The sequence below is a fragment of the Parus major genome, chromosome 2, assembly GCF_001522545.3.
Source record: "Parus major isolate Abel chromosome 2, Parus_major1.1, whole genome shotgun sequence".
NCBI classification, from domain to species: Eukaryota; Metazoa; Chordata; class Aves; order Passeriformes; family Paridae; genus Parus; species Parus major.
This window is the reverse complement of record NC_031769.1, coordinates 118,731,816-118,746,763: the sequence shown is the minus strand read 5'-3', so window position 1 is coordinate 118,746,763 and position 14,948 is coordinate 118,731,816. Positions and strand designations below refer to the sequence as shown.

General features: G+C 36.2%; 1 protein-coding gene across 4 annotated transcripts in view; it reads left to right on the top strand.

Moving 5' to 3' along the window:
* Positions 1-14,948, top strand: part of EYA1 (EYA transcriptional coactivator and phosphatase 1) — a 90,153-nt gene that overhangs the window by 61,068 nt on the left and 14,137 nt on the right. The window lies entirely within an intron of this gene.

Sequence of the window (14,948 nt, the reverse complement as noted above, 5' to 3'; positions counted from 1 at the left end):
GTTGTAGCTGGTTTTCTAACAAAGCTTCAGCTTGGTGTCTTTAACATATTAGTCCTCAGGAACATACTGACACAACTTCTCTCTCTACTGACACAGTTAGGAAATGTGTGTATTAGAACAACTTTAAAAAAGTACAAAAAAATTGCAAATAGTCAGCCAAGAAAACTTTCTCATTTTCTGTTTTATTTATTTTCTTTTCTATTGTTGGGGTGGTTTTTGTTTGGTGTTTGTTTGTTTTGTTTGTTTGGTGTTTTTGTTTGAGGGTTTTTGTTTTAGTTTATTCTTGGGGTTTTTTCTTTTGTTTCTTTAATGATTTTTTTAAGTTGTACTTGTTCCAGTTTGAGTTATTCATACATCTCAGGGAAGGTCTGATTTTTAAAGCCACAGGTTAAAGAACATCTCAACATTTAGGACCATTAGTCATTTCTAGTCATGGCAGTGTTTCAGGTGTCTGCACCTGGGAGCCAGTAGCTAGTAAGAACTCCATGTAGTCAGCTGGTACCAGGGCTTCTGTTTGGGATGCTTAGATCTTGCTGTAGTACAAATCAGCTGAAGACTAGGCAGGCATGCCTTGTGAAGAAATACATGGACATGCAAATTGCCTAGTATGGTGTAGAGCATTTCATGGGCTCTCAGAATGGTTTGGTTTGGAAGGAGCCTTTAGCAATAATCTAGTCCAACCCCATTGCCATGGTCAGGGATATCTTCAACTGGACCAGATTGTTCAAAGCCCTGTCCAGCTTCCAAGGAATCCACACCCACAACTTCTCTGAGCAACTTGTTCAAGTACCTCAGCAATGTCACAGTAAAGAATTTATTCCATGTACCTAATCTAAAACTTTCTTTCAGTTTAAAACCATTACCCCTTATTCCTTGTCCTATCAATACAGACAGCTAACTTTTAGTGGTATGAGACCCCTCTCCATATAATGAAAGTAATTTCTATCAAAATAACAAAACATCTTTTGTCTACATATTTTCCCAAATTAGATATTCAAAGGTGTTCCTTCCAGTGACAGAACTAGCATTCTTGTCCCTTTCCCAGGAAATAAAATATCAAATTCTGTCATGCTTTTCAGGTAGGAATTTTACCTGCCAGTTACATCTAGGTTCTGCAGAGTCTGAAATATCTGATTTAGGATCAGCTAGTTCAGGAGATAGTGTATTGAAGGACAGTGGTAAGGTACCTGGAAGCCATTGCAGTACCTGTATCTATTGCTAGAATCCCAGATCTACCCCATGTTTGTCAGCTTTAATTGCAGGAGAGATCTCAGTGCTGGACTGCAGAGGCAGGCTCTGAAAGGCAACATGCAGATTGCTATGTAGTGAAGTACAGGAGACAGTGCTTGGAAAATTCTCTTACAGCCAGTAATCAAACAATAGAGTTGTTTCAAAAAGCCTGTCTAAGACTTGATGGAAATTAGGAGATGCAAAACTGACTGCAAGAAATGTAACAGGGAGGACTTTGGAAACATTAGTAGATTTCAAAACACTGTCTTATGTTATATTGCTGACACATAGAAACACCCTTAGTTAATTTGTATTTTTGAGAGTTTGCAAAGTTGCTGATATGTGCCACAGAGCTTTTCTACGATGCAAATTGTTCCCTAAGCATAGATACAATACACTGCTTGATGGTTCATCATACTAGATCCAAAACTAGGTAATATTGTGATTCATCCTGGAGGCCTTTTAGTACCAGAATTGTCATTTCAGATATGAATAGGTTCATTTTATTTAATTATCAGTTTAATTATCTGAAACAGTAGAGCAGTAATGTCAAATAAATTAACAAATAGTTGATACTAATGTTAAAAGCAGTTAATGTACTAATTATTGTACTGTTTTCCTTTTATTCTTGTGTAGAGAGACTTCACTTTGGCTTTTAATATTTCATGGGACTGATGTGAACAACTCTTTTTTTACCATTTTATTTAAATATTATGTATTTGATAACACTGAACAAAATGCTATCTACTACTATAGATGTCAAGACTTGCTCATAACACGAAGTATTTCATTACTATTTTATAATCTAAGAAGTTTCATAAATTCAAATAACATTCCTGATTTGGTGTTTTGGTCTCTGATTAAGCTGACAGACGTGTAAAATCTCATAGAGCCAGTCAAGTCCCTGGTGCAGCTGCAAGTGCTAAAGAGTGCAAGTTATTCCAGCTAAGATCAACATTAATTTACACTCAAATACCTTTCCCAGCCTGCCCTTTCTGTTCACGTAATGCAGTTAATTTGTGCTGATTCCCAAACTATTTTTTTCTCATTGGACTCATCCAATACAAAAACCCAGAAGGCAAACTGAAGAGAACATAATAGCCACCTCTAGAAAAAATATCTCCTGATTGATGTAGGTACCATTTTAGAATCTGAGATTTTGATTATTCAGGTTGATTTTTGAGTGGATTAGGCTCAGAAAATTATGTAATGTAATTATTTTAGGAAAGCTAGGTGAAACTAAGTGTCATCCTTGCATGCTATTTTGCAGGATGAGAGTATATTAGCCAATCCTCACATAAGTACAAAGATTTGAAACCACAGCTTAAGCATTTTAGCAATATGTATGGGAGGTGGTTTCTATCAATCTTGTCAGCCTGGGTTTAATTTTGGCATGGATTTACAAAGTTGTTTACTAGTTGTTTGATATCATGAAAGCCCTTTGTGCTGGTGTGGTTATGTGTGAGTGCTATGATTGAAGTTTAAATGTTAAGAAAATATGCATACATATCAATTTTAAACATATCTGTCCCGAGTTTTTAGGTTGTTTTGTTTGTTCATTTGTTTGTTTTGGGTTTTTGGTAGCAATTATATTAATATGTTTCCACAGGGGAAAAAATTAAGACTTTTCTTTCATTCATTTTCTTTTAAAAGCACAAAAGGAGTGCTCGAAGTTGGTTCCCAAAATGTTTGAGTTTCACAGTCTCAGGAGATTTCTACTGTTTCAGTGTGGTTACAATAAGGCCTCTATCTGAATTTCATCCAGTTCAATGGTCTAATGAAACTGTAAAGAAAGGGGCAGAGCATTATTTCCTTTGCTCAGTGCAGTATCACTTCTATTTTTCTGTGTTTAAAGTAAAATCTGACTTGTTGTTAATTGCATTTATAAAATTTTTCATTAGATATGTTCAAGAGGCTGGGTGACCCTGTAGTAGACTAAAACTACCTTAAAGTGTGCTGTTAAAGCATGAGGCTTTAATGAGGACTTTGAAAAAATGTAAACAGAAAGTTTAACAAAAGAAACAATGAGGTATTGAAGGAATGGAGCATTGATTTTATTTTTTTGGGTTCTCCAAGATCCTCAGTCAGTCAGAACAAGGCAGTCCAGGCATTATGAGAAGGTTACCTGTGGCACTGTGCAGTCCAGAGATGAGAGCTCAAGTGTGTTCACTGACAGCAGAGACACGTTGCTGAAATGCTGTCACCAGAAAGATCAGCTTTATCTAAGCAAATGGTAATTTCCAAACTGTAGAAAAAACCTTCAATCAGTTAAGAGACCTCATCTTTTTCTTCTGCATATTTGTATAATTCACATTGTGAATGTAAAGTATGGATACACAGGGGAGTATCTCCTTCCCTAGCACTGTTGGGCAGGAGGGAGAGACAGTTGTAGCAGCAGTTAGAACACAACAAAGAGGGTTTCTAGGAATTTTCTTTGACTTTGAAAAATTTAAAAATACAAATATTTAAATTCAATTATTGGAAAAAAATGTACATATATTTTTTTTAAAGGTGTGTTCACAAGTCCAGAACTCTCATCATTGCCTTGGCTGAATAAATAAAGCATTAATCAAGCCTTGATTACCTAAAACCAAGGATTTACAAGCAGAACAAAACAGACAGTGGAAACATACACCGCCTTTTTTTTTTTTGCTCCATCAGTTTAATAAATTCAGACAGAAATTTGAATACAAGCAATACAACCTCTGACTCCCAAACTGTCAAGAGGATTGACTAACAGAACTAACGTCTCTATCCTGAATCTAATCTCCACTAGTTTGGTATTTAACACAGCAAATATAATGATTAGCAGAAGTATCTTCCACAAAAAAATCATAAAGAAAACAGGTTTTATTTCTAATTTTTTCATTATATTGTAAATTCATAAATCTGTCTTTATCATAGGAAGGTAGAAAAAAAAAAGTTTAGTATGAATGCAGATTTTTACTTTATAATAAAAACAGCACTCCAATCATATGTAATATTTCATGTATTGGAAAAGAGTCACTAATTTTTAATACAATAAGGTATACTGAACACTTTGACTATATAAAAATTGTCATTTAAAATTATTATTTAAATTTTACTTAAATGAAGTACTGTGGAAAAAAAATAAAAAACTTGCTAACAACAGAAAAGCTTTTACTAAGAAATTAAATAGCGGTGTGGCAATATAGCTTTTATGTATAAACTCCAAGTGATCATGCAAAGGGTTAAGCTGTGTGATTTCAGGATAAAAGGTTTCCTGAGTTGACTATTATTCCTATGGTCTGCCAACAACTTTGCAATAAATGGAATGATTTTTATGGGAATGTGGTTATTCACAGCAAGACTACAGTTGGTGTCAGTATGAAAAATTCTTCTTTAGTAGATTCTCTCAGCAGGAATAACAGATCTGAAAGAAAGGCAAAAAGTAGCTACAGAGAACTCTGGCTGGTGTTGGTGACAAATTATGTTTACAAAATGATGTGGTAACCCATTGAAAAAGAAGAATTCAGAGCAACAGTAAATCAGAGTATTTCTCCTCTAAGTACTGCTGTTCCAAAACAAGTTACCTGTGATTGTGTGTGTTGTTTAATAGCTCATTTTTCTTGACCATAAAGCAAGTGAGACTTCTAGGCTTTCAGGGGGTGAGAAAAAATGCTTCAGAAATCAGAAAGATTACCTCAAAGTTATAACACAGTCAATGGCAGAACATATATATTGGTAGCTATGAATTAAAATAATTCAGGAGAAAGGAGAAAAAAATTATGGGATTAGAACTTAATATCATTTAATAATTATTTGCTATATTAATAACTTTTATAAATTCTCTTACTTCTTGCATCGCTTGTATATTTTTCACATCTTGATGGTTTTTGAAATTATATTATTTGAAGAAAATTGTGATGGAGGATGCATTAAACTATCGATGAACAGTTACGCCGTTTACATTTGGATTGTGATAAAGCTTTCAGAATGCTAAAAAGATTAACCCACTGATTAAGTCTGTAGCACCACCACTAGAGCTGGTAGTGACTTCCATTCAAAATGAGGGCTAAAGTTGCATAAAATTTAATAATTCTTTTACAACCACACAGCAACTTTATGGATTTTAGTTGTTCCACCATTCCTAAGTTATTGGAATATGAAGGGAGTTGTTATTATTTGTAGTTCAGTTGAGTTTTTTTTTTAAAACAAAATAGGTAGCAGCTCTTTTAAGAAGTAAAAACAACAGCTTTGAGTGTCTCCTGCCCTTTGTTTTCCTCATGGATCATTACCCCAGTTCTATTTAAAACATTTAATTTGCCAACTTGTCTAGAAGCATTGCAAAACCTCAGGTTTTTTCATTATGGCATGAATATCGCTTGTTGTGATGGGATCACCAGTGATGTGCCAGGAAAGGAAGAAAATCGACCTAGATGTCAGTTAAAAATACAAAAAAAAATCAGTATAAAGTAACTGTGTTGTTGATAGGTGGCGGTCAGCCACTGTTGAGATAAAGGGATAGGTTTACTCACCTAAAAGTAAATATTGACCATGATGATGCCAAAGAAAATAAATTTCTTAGAAAATTATATTGCACTTTCTCTCAAAATAGAAAAATAGCATGTACATTCTTTAATATTCAAAGAAATGTTTCTTCAATAGAAATATTTTAAAAACAATCTATGAAAGAAAAACTTTTTGCTTGAGAAGAGTTTTTAAAAGACTGTAATAGCTAAAGATGAGCTGAAAGTAGAATTAGCTCTTGGTGACTGTTAGAATGTAATCATTCATGATTGTTTTTGCCAGATGACCTTCATTTAGCAATAAACAATGCACAGAAGCTCATGTTCAGATCTCTAAGTCTAGTTCTACTGCTGTGAGAAATATCTGTTTTCCTTGAGGCACAAATGTGATTTTGGCAGAGTTGGTCTGACTTGGCTGTGATTGGAGGATGGATCCTGGAAAGTCTTAGTGAATCTTTGGCTCTTCATTTCCTAATTGGTTAGCTAGATGTTGAATAAAAAACATCTGAGGTCACTTCTTAAAAAAAAAAAACACCAAACATAGAAAGGACTGTAGAACATACTGAAAATAGACTTCTGGGCCATCAGACTCAAAAAAATAAGCAATTACAGGAAAGACTGTTGAATAAGCTTTATTCCTGGTGAGATACAAGGAATGGTTTCAGGGAGAGGAAAGCTTCAAACAGAGCTGACTGAATTATTTTCCTCCCAAACACCATAAGGATGGCAGCTGAACAAATCTTTGGTCACTCAGAGTGGAGTCATCAGGTCCCTACATAGGAATATCTATTCAAAAATTGCTTTTCTCATTTGGTTGAAATAAGAGTTCACCTCCTCCCAATGTTTGTGATGTCTGTAATGGGAACCTCCTGACCAGATAGTGGCTAGGGGTGCTTTATGGCAAGCATGTGATTCAACTTCTGATAGGTCTTCTTCATCAGTGGATATTTCTGGGAAAGCCAAATGTAATTATTCCAAAACCTTTTAATAGGATTAAATTTATTTTTAGAGATATAAACCTTATTTTTAAAATACTGTGAGTTTTAGGAAGAGTTGGCAAAGACAAGTTCACTTTCTAAGGAACCAGTCAACAATTGTGAACTCCCTTCCAGCAGGCATCACAGCAGTTCCCTTTGCACGTTCAGACTGAGACACAAAGCCCGTCTATTTGCATTTAATTTTCCACAGTAGCAATTCAAGAACAGCTCAGTTGCAGTGCAGGAAGGAAGGCTAGAGAGAGAGAAAAGGAAATACAAATCACGGCACAAGATTTTTCCCTAAGACGTATGTGAGGATATAACTGGAAATAGTTTCTCATCTATGTGATACTACTACTGTGGGTGATTTGTAGAAAGTTCATGAAGTTCCACTTCATGAATGTAGGACTAAATTACATCACACATGTAGTTGTAGGTAAATGAACAAAAATGCAAAACAAAGTCTTCATTCAGGCAGAACTGTGGCTTTGCTGGTCTGTGCAAAACACAGCTAAAAGCCTCAACCCTTCTGAAATGCAAGATGCCTGGCTGTTGTGGAATGTGCTGCTGTAGTTCCTGAGTGTTAGAGCTACAAAGAATAACAAATACCTCCTTTTCTCACTTGAGAAGGCCATTCCTACAGGCTTATGCAACTTATTAACCACTTAATTTCTTTCACATGGCAAATGACAAGTACCTTCATGCTAGGTGCCACTAAAAATAGAGCCTACGTGATTTCCTTTCTCAAGAGGATCATATGGGTTGTTCGTCGCAGACGTACACCTGAGCTGAAATACCAAGCAGTCTACCATGCTCATAGCATCACTTTATCACTTTATTTACCTTTCTGTTGCTTCTCCCTGAGCTGCCAGCCGGGGTTAAACCACCACAGGCTGTAAGGTGGCACAAAAACTCTTGTCTCTCTAGCTGGCACTCTTACAGCTCTGACAAAGGATAGCTGTCCTCTGCTCTGGCTGGGCAAGGCAGTGATGGGTCAGCTCACTCCTTACTTCTGCCACGGAGCAGCAGCACAGGGGCCAACATCTGCCCCACAACGCTGGGAGTGGGAAATAAAATGAAAGAGAAAATTCAAAGTGTTTTGGAAAGATCTTCAGGCTGCCCATAGAAGAAAATGCTTCTGCTGTCCATACCGGCAAGGCTGGCAGAGAGAATTTTAAACCCTGGCTTTGTTTCATTAGCAGACAATTACAAAGATGGGAGACTAACTCACTCAAACCATTGCAGCTTTCATTTTAAACATATGCATTTAGAATATTATCAACAGCACCAAGGCCCGTCAAGTTTAAATGAATTGGTTGTGTGGAACTGAAATACAAAGCTTAGATCATTTTGTGAAAATTTCCACATGAACCCCTCATTTCCAGAGAAATGAGACATTTTAAGGCTTTTGTAAAAGAAATCATAGTTTAATTTTTAGGTTCTTTAAAATTTAAATATATTTTAATAGTCTTTAGTGTATAATTTCAACAAAATGTATATGTTCCTAAAAGTATATTTTCAAGTTAATGAATTTGGGAAAAATTCATTACATTCTGATGAGATTCATGGCTTTTTTTACTTCTTAAAATATCATCATATTTTATTTTTGCTGTCTCCCAATAATCATTGAATTTTTTTCTTTCTGTAAAAGTATATATTAGCAGATAATAAGAGTCATATAATAAAGAAAGTATTTACATGTGAAGTGGTGGCCTTTTAAAATATAGTTAATTAGACACTTTGAACCGAACACTGTTGTCTCCAGGAGTGACACAGGCTCTTCAAGCAGATACATTTGAATTTTATTTAGCTGTATCTATCTATTGGTAAAATTCTTTCTTTGACCTCCCTCCCTCATCCCTTCACTTTTTCTACAAAATATACAGAAATAGAATAACATAATAGAATAACAAATTACTTTTTCAGAGTTGGAGGAAGAACTGATTGTTAGAGAGGTACTGTATCCACTGCAGTTGCCATATCTTTAGGTCATGTTTTATTTTAAATTGTATTCTTCCAGTTACAAGGTGTAGTTGAAATGAAAATGTAAACCTTGGTTTTAGCATAGCTACTTCAATAAACACGAGTTTCAGAATAAGATCTGTATTTATTTTGGAATATACACTGTTTACTTTAGGAGTATCATATTTGATCCAAATGCATTTGTTGATGTGAGCAAGCAAAATAGGATTTTAATCACTTTTTCTATTAGAAAAGAATGGCATCCATTGTGTGCTATAAAAGGGTTACATGTTCGGCGCAGGGGAGTACTTTAGAGTCATTGGCTGTGAAAAAGAGTTTGTAAATAATTTCAGTCCTCAGTGTTTATAACAGATAATAGTTTAAATATGTATTTTTTTGTTGTTGTTGTTCTGATGTTCTATTTAACAATAAATGATAGGGTTTGGGGGGTTTTGGTAGGGTTTTGTGGGGGTTTTTTTTATACTATAAGCTTCTCTTTATAGTTTTAAGTTTAAAATGGGAGCATTTTGAAAGCCTTCACAGCCCAATTTAATTCCTTGACTGTTCATCCACAAATTGTCAGACAGAATGAAGTGGATTTCAAGAACCCTCTTTGTTCTTAATATCCTGTGCCTGACCCACAGGTAATCTGCACCTTTTTTCTTCAGCGCCAAATAATTGTGGTGGGAAAGAAGAGAAAATGTAAGGGTCACAAAGTGCAGGCTAGACAGAGATGACAGGTCCTGCCAATTGAGTGCCAGTGTTGAGAAGCTGCGAACCGCGGTCCCTGCTCTTTCACATGGATTTGTGCTGGACGTTAACAGGCGCTCCGCGATGACGGGTTAGGAAGCCCAGCACTTCAGCCTTTGTTGCCTCGGCTTGAAAGGAAGTGCAGAGGGTTTTGTGTATTTAGCAAGCACAGAAGTGCAGTAGAGAAGCATTAGGCACAGTTCATACTCTATATATATATATATATGTATGTATGTATGTATGTATACATACACACACACAAAGGATATAGATGTGCTGTTGTTCAATTTTCCAACCTGTACATACCAGGGATTTTATCCTTCTAATCAAGTGAAAAGCAGAAGTTTGCTTCTAAAGCTTAGTGAATGCTGGCAAATACTGTTGGGGTCCTTGCATGTGGTCACAACTATGAGTAAAAAGACTGGGACGTGGTGGGGGGGAGTGTTAAATGGTCATTCACAAACTGGTTTTGAAATATGTAATTGTTGCCTGGGAAAAAAACATAAATTCTGACATTATGTAACTCCGTGATTCCCAAAGAAGCACGTTGTGGTGGCTAATAGGAGTGATGAGTATTTGTGGAGTAGATCATAGTCTTAAAGGGTATATACAACTGAAAGGGTATATATCTTATTCCTGGAAAAGACATAAACAGAGGTACTGCTGTCATAAAAAGCTGCATTAAAAACACAGAAATGTACACTTGGGGATTTTTTTAAAAATTTTTTTTTTTTACAGATACATCACATTTATAAAGGATTGCATCTTTAACTTGTTTTGCTAGATCTGTTCTCACATGTACATGACCAAATTTCTCTACTGTTCAGTAGGGAAAATGAAGCAGTGGATATAATTGCATAATGACAGATATGAGAGGAACAGAGAATCCCAGCAATCATTTCCTGTGAGTTGGCCAGCTTCCAGGATGTCTCAATGGGCCCGCTGATGTAAAGGCAAAATGAAAATAGTTCATTCTGAAGGGTAGTTGTTGGTTGGGGTTTTTTTTCCATCTCTCATTTGACTTTGCAGACTAAGGTATTGGAACAATTAGTTGGCAGTGTGGTGTTAGTTTTCTCACGGTAAATTAAGAAGATTAACCAAATGTGGAAATGTATTTTAGCTATAATCAGCAGATTTGAAACTGTAATACTTCAGCATCCTCTGAGGTTATGTTAATATTATTCACATTATTCCACTCTATAATGTGCAAGCTTTTCCAGAGTTACCTTATGTCAGTGTTTATTCAAAGACAGCAGAATTATTAGATTTATTTTTGTTAGTTTTGTAACACAGAAATGTAGAGGATCAGCATGTTAGCTGTTGCATCACTCCACTTGGCATGTAGTGTTGGCATGGATAACAGAACTATTATAACAGTCTTAATCTCTTTTTTTGTTATTATTATTATTATTGTTATTAATTTTTCTACAGTAAATTGAGTAGTGAAGCATATTTTACATAATTATGGCAGAAGTACACAACTTGACGGGTGGTAGTGAAGGAGCAAAGTAATATAAATATTTGCAGAACATTTCTGCCATAAGTTAATGCTTTGCACATGAATTTTTAAAAAGATCCTAAGTTAGTTTAAAGGTATGATTCCAGAGGACTACATCCAGAGGTCCAGGCATTTAGGATCTGTGAATGATGACTGCAGAGCATCTCTGGGAGTTTTTGGCTTGTCATACAAAAACAGAAAAGAGAAGGAGGGAAACTTAGCAGGAAGAAGTTAACAAATGCTTTGGGAACGGAGGAGGGGGAAGACATAAGCTTTCCATGTACAAATCTTCGGCTAGACTCACCTAGTCATTCATTTTTGATTGCTGTTTATCTTTGGCTTTCTGCATTTCACCGGGGACATTTGCTTAGCAAATGATTGCAGCAGCTTTAAGTTGCTGCTGCAAGCACGTATCTGCTGCTGCTTTATGCCCCAAAGCAGAGCTGATGGAAGGGGATGGAGAAACAAGTCTCAGTTACTCCATGCAACATCTGTTGGTTTAATTGAGCTGCTGCAGGAGATTCAAGCTAAGCTACCAGCTGTGGCACAGAAAGGTCTGAGGCACACAAACACATGGATCCATGCAAGCCAGCTGTGTGAAAGAGCAAAAAAGGACAGCATGGGCAGTAACTTCTTAAGCTACTATCAGTAGATTTTCAGGTTACACATGTTGACACTCCCATTTTCCCTGAAAGTATTATTTCTAAACAATACCAAGTGCATTTTGCTTTCCAGGGATTGATCCAAAAGTGCAGAGGAGCATCTCAGCCTGTCTGACTGAAATATAAATCTTCAGTAAAAACATGTTATCACTTGTAGTTCCTCCTGAAGATTTCAAACTGGATACACTGAAGTTGCAAGGTCAACACGTTTAGAAGCAAAACATAGCTAGCTGCATAAGCTTTATATGTAAGCCACAGGATATTTTGCTCCTTACTTGCCAATTCAGCCTATTTTAAAAGAGAATCCCACAATTTTAATTTTCTGCTTTGGACTTGACTGCTAAACTGATTCTGTCATAATAAAATACATCTGCATAAATAACAGTGTTTCTACAGGGACTTTCAGTATTTGTTTCAGATATCACTTTGCCAGAAATTAGGGGAAGAAATCTAGTACTGTATTTCCTATGAAAATTTCACAAAAGTGTCAAATACATTTGTGAAAGTTTGAAATGATGAGCCTGCAAACATTTTTTTTTTTTTTTCTGGTTGGCCGTTTAGCTGCAAGTCAGCTCCCATCAAAAAAGCATTTCTGAGAAGTACTTGAGGATTTTAGAGTCTATGTGTATATATACCATTGTGAAAATGTTCTGATTGGAAGGGCATGCTTTTTGGGGTGGGCAGTGTTTTACCATTTCCCTGATTTTTAAGTTGCTAGCTCTGTGTCCTTGCTTATATCTTAATCAAAGGACTGAGCAGTGTCTCAGGTAGCTCCCAAACAGAATGTTTCACACAAACCAAGCAAGTGAAAACAAATACAAGGGGTTCTGATGGAAGGACGGGCCACATCAATTAATGATAGGCAGGTAACTGGCTCCTTTGAAGAATTACTCCTAAATAACTTCCCTGCTAAAAGAGCAATTGCTAAATGAGTGTTTTTCCTTACCATGTTCCAGGGTTGAAAAATGCAGCCATCACTCATTAGCCCAAAGTCCAGGTCAGCTAGACAGCGTGAAAAAATACCTGGCGCTCAAAGCTCACATTTAGCCTCAAAGCTGTGCCCTGCCACTCAAAAGGAACAAAACAGCCCTGCACTGTTTGTGACCTCCCTTTAGCTGTAACATAGTGTCAATCACATTGGGCTTTAATCCTTTCCAAATTATAACATGTATCTCTTGTGCTTTGTTCCCCTCCTTTTTTTCTTCTTTTATTCCTGACAAAAGAGGACACTATCTCTCTCTTATTATATTCAGTACTTTATCCGAAATTTGTGGTGCTTGTGACATTTTCTTCATTTTTCTTGCTTTCTTGGCACTGTTTCTGTGCCTTTGCCCTACCAGTGTTTAGTCTCGGATTTCTTTTCTGGGCTTTTCTCTCCAAAATATTTCTTTCTTTTGATGTTACAATTTCTATTTCTAATGTATCACTGCAGTTCTCACTTTCTACCTACCAAGCAGGTGATTAGACAGAAGGGGAGAATGTCTGTCATGATCCAAGGCTTGTGATGGTCCAAAGATTTTGCAGTGTGAATTAAAGTTCCAAGTCCCCAGGTTCTCTCTAACAGTGGTATATAAGATGTAGTGCTCTCAGTCTTCCTGCCTCTATCTTTTCCCTGAGAGAGTTGAATTTTGAATTTTTTTGAGTTATTCCTTCTTCCAACTGCTCCTTTGAGAAGATGAGCTTCTACTCATTCCTTTCGTTTTGTGGTTACTAAAAAAATCGTTTATTTTTCACAGGTTTCTATTTTGAGTCCTCTTCTCCAGCAGCTTGTTACAGTTATCATTCATAGTTTCTAAACTGGGGAAAGAGAAATCACTGAGCAGTAGAAGAGTAACTGAAGTGGGAAACTGATGAATTCAGGAGGGCATTGCTTCTTTAGCTTACACTCAGCTCATATTTGAATTGTTAATGTGGTATACATTTGGATGGGTATTTATTCCAGGTTTTAAACAGAAAAATAGTAAAATTATGTGAATTTGATAACTTGCTGAATGAGCTTCTGACTCTTTTTCCAGCCAAGTTGATTTTTAAAGCCTGGCAACATATGCTCATACTTGCAGTTTCAGCTGTGTCTGTACCTCCAATGCATTTTGTCTGCTTGAGGAGGAAATTCACTCTATGATGGTTAAATATGAGAAAATGTAGTATTGTCTCTCCTGTGCTAGTTGTCACTCCTACCTGTCTAGCACAAGCTACCTATGCATAAGATACAGAAGAGTTTGCATTACAGTAAGAATATGTTGTACAAGTGCAAAAGACCACACCTTGTTCTTCAGAACATTTCAAGTTTCTGGGGCAGTTTTTGTAAACCAATGTTTTTAAAAATCTAGAATCCACAGCCACCATGTGAGGCCACATAGGCTTCTTCAGCTTTTTTCTTATCTGAGGTTGTTGACCTCAGGAGAGGAGGAGAAGGTTACAGGGTCAAAGTCTTTTCCTCCTTGGAGCTTGCTGCTTGCTGGGAGAGGGTTGGCTGGAAAATAGATGTTTTAGAAAAAGGGGTTGAGGGTCATGATTTTAATTCTGTTAGGGAACAGCTGGTTTGAGTTTCTTTCCACTTCTATCTTCCCTCCCTTCCTCACAAATCCATGGAGAGAGAAAAATTTGTTCAGAGAAAGCAACACAAAAAAAACCAAAAAAAAAACCAAAAAAGAATTGCAGCATTTTCATCTTTAAAATAGATCATATTTATTGTAGGACTTCACATTAGGGGAGAAAAGAGGAAATTATTAAAATAATTTAAATCCATTCTTGTTACAAGCATTGAATTGATATTGATCTAGAGTGTCAGAGGTTTATTTGTTTTCCTGCCAACAGTTAAAATGTTAATAGTAATGTTTTAGTGGGGCTTTTTGTGGATAAACAATATGCATTGCAATTTTTAATTTAGTGATGGACAAAGCTAATTTTTAATGTATTGCATTAGTTTGCAGACAAGCTGCTGAAGAAAGATGGTTTGATTTGGTTATTTCTGTTCAGATTTTCTTCATCTTGGCATGCTGCTTTCATGCACTAAGACCAAAGAGAGAGAATGAAACTCACAACTCTCAAATGAATGGCAAACTAGGAACAGATTTTTCATCTGCACTCCTCTGAAACACTGGCCTCAGGCTGTGTTGGTGTGTGGCTCAACAGCAATCAGAGGTCATAATTTCATTGGCGGTTAGCATCAGGTTTAATTTTTCTAATATGTTACATTTACCAAAATGTCTGGTTTCAGTTACACTTATGCACTGACTGAATCAGCTTTGAGCAGCATGATGTTTTAAGGTACCTGAAAGGCTACAGGAACATTTATGGAACACATATGCTAATTGTTTTTAACCACTTTCCTTTCTAAACACAAAAACGTGTTTTTGGAAAGCCATTTAACAGTAGT